This window comes from Leptinotarsa decemlineata, unplaced genomic scaffold (genome assembly GCF_025532065.1).
Source record: "Leptinotarsa decemlineata unplaced genomic scaffold, Ldec_3_MD MMD2_P_RNA_scaffold_9, whole genome shotgun sequence".
NCBI classification, from domain to species: Eukaryota; Metazoa; Arthropoda; class Insecta; order Coleoptera; family Chrysomelidae; genus Leptinotarsa; species Leptinotarsa decemlineata.
Window position 1 is genome coordinate 17203809 of NW_027412536.1, and position 2982 is coordinate 17206790.

A 2982-nucleotide genomic window follows, 5' to 3' on the forward strand; every position below is an offset into this window, starting at 1 on the left:
TCATACCAGTCGCAGATACTATCCATATTCAAAGAGGGTTCTGAAAAAAAGAGTGTCATTATAATTAATTGTCAAAGTTATTCAAACATTAGAAACAATTCTGCCTGTAGGTACCCACGGGGAGAAATAATCTTCCGAATAATTATAAGTTAGTTACTTTAGTGATAGTGATATCGAAAAATTAACAAATGGCACTGCTTGTGCGACTAGAAGTATTGGTTCCACAAGCAAATATCAACGAGTGACGTCCGTTATAACCCATTCACTGCTCATGACGTCTGAAGGCGTCAGACAACTATTTCAGTACAGTGCGTATGACGTTTTCAAAAGTCTTTCGTATAACCGTATAATGCGTTCTTTATCATTTTACTTGTGGTATAACTGGAGTAGAATGCTAAAGACTTGAGGTATTATTACAAATGATCAGTTGTTGTTAAGCAGTGACTAGAACTGCAGCCAGTTGAGCACCTCGATGTAGTTGTATTTATCAGTAAATTGTATTTATAAGGCGAGTATTCTTTAAAAAAATAGATGACGCTAATCCAGGGCGGTCTAAGGAAGACACCTCAGGGGCGGGTAAGAAACTTAAATTTCAGCGTTCTTAGACACAACAGGAACTTGAGTATTTATTATGCAATTCTGACGATCCCACTTTCGCAATTCATGACGAGGAAAAAATGTGGGTGGTATGATTCCGATGAGGAAGATGAATTGGCAGATTATATGGAGGTGCAGATGAGGTGAATGAAATAAGTTATGAACAATTCCTACAGAAACCCATTCTCACTCTCCAGTATAATAAGAATATGAGCGGAGTGGATAAAATTGGACCAAATATTATCCATTTGAAAGATCAATTCATACTAACAAATTGACAAATTTTGTGGAAACTCGCGCATACTTCTTTTTTATGATTTCTAGATTCATATAAGGCAAACGACTAGGGTAGGTCTAGAGTTTACTCCACAGGCAAATGCTGAACATGTTTTCACGCAAAAAAGCGTTAGAAATACGCGAAGATAATGAAAATGTGGAGATTTGGCAACACTAGCCTTATCATAACCTCGTAACCAAACGAGGTTACAATACAACGTCGCATCAACAAATAAAAGATACGCTATTTTCAGGTAGGTACGCGTTTTTAGATTCTTCTGTTCTGTTGGCAAATGATTCAATTTCATTAAGCAGCGAACTAATAAATCATTTTCAACTGGCTGTTCTCTAGGCATAAGTAATTGAGTTGGTTGAAATGTGAAAAATGTAGTATTTATTTAAAACATTCACGTTAAGAAGAGAATGACGTCACAATATGACAAGTTACGGCATTGCCAACATGTGCACTATTTCGAACTTTCAAGTTATTTGTACTGTTGATATGTTTTATTGCTATTAACCTTACTTACTATTAATTTACTTAGTTGAAATACAACTTTGTTGAGACTGTTTCGACAATGCTTTGAGCATATTGAATATCCGCAGGTCTTATCAAAAGAAATGATTAGTTCTGAAAAGAAAAGAAAGACTGACAGTTTTCGAGTTTTTTTCGATTCGACGTCTAAAATTTTACTATCAGTTGAGCAACTTACAAAATGAAATTTTACTAGTAGCACTGCTATTGAACGCATTTCATTGGGAACTTTGAATTTGTTATGTTGGATATACCAAATTACCAAAAATGACGTAATTCTCTTCTTAACGTGAATTTGTTATATACACATCTCAATAGATTTTGTCAATTAACCACCCAAAATTGATTTTACTTTTGAATTCCGATGAATATATTTGGTTAGGAGCTGTTTGCCAGATTGGGGCCATAATATAAATATAATTTAAAGCATCCCACGGTTTTTTACAACTAAATTACTTTTTTTCAAATAGATTTATTCTGATTTCAGACTTATTAAAAGTTATAGGACTTATTAACGATGTTGAACACAATCTTAAATTAGTTTCGAATTATTTTTTATCTTGGAAAGACAACGAAAAAAAAATATAATTGTATATAAACTGAAGGATGATGGCCAAGAATCCGATATGAAAAATGCCAGTATTCACTGACGGAGCTATTGCCTCGTCAGTGAATACTGAAGATATAAAAACGTTCAGGATTGGAAGAAGAGGTGTTCAACCACCACCACTGAAAGTAATTCTGAATAGACGAGAAGACGTCTATATAGTATTGAAAAATAACCATACACTAAAAAATTTCAATTTCAATGTTCAGATTAGTACCGATAAGACAATTCTTCAACGTGAATATTTGAAAAAGGTTCTCTTACAATTTAATGAAAGAAAACAAAATGGCGGGGATTACATAGACATCAAATATGTTTATGGCGTTCCTTCTATCAGTGAATCAAAAAACTCAATAAAAGATTCAATCATGTGAATATTCGTTCTGTGAATAATTGTTTTGATGATTTCACAGACTCGATCAATAATAACAAAAAACTTTAATAATTGGAGTCACGAAAACATGGCTCGCTCCAGAATATCCAGATAAATTTGTTAATATACCTAACTTCAACTTGATACGTATGGACCGTCATGGTAGAGGTGGTGGGGTATGTTTTTTCATAAAATCACTGTATAAGTACATTCAAATTATACTACTCTTCTATTTCGGCAAATGGTCTAGACTGTCAAGAGCAGCCATTGATTATAGTCAATATAAACAAACAAAGAGTAGCCTGTGGAGTTGTTTATCGACCACCAGGAACAAATGTAGAATACTGTATGCAGGAGTTAGGTGATGTACTAGAACGAGTGTATTTGGAAACATCTGCTGTGGTGTTAGTTGGTGATATTAATATTGATTTGTTAAACTGTGACTCTCGCGACACTCAACAATTCACTGCCCTAGTTTCTAGTTTCGATATGAATCAAATTGTAGAAAACTCTACTCGGATAACAACAACTTCTGAATCTCTGATTGATGTCATTTGCATTAGTAAGGAAGTAATGGTAAGAAATTCTAATACA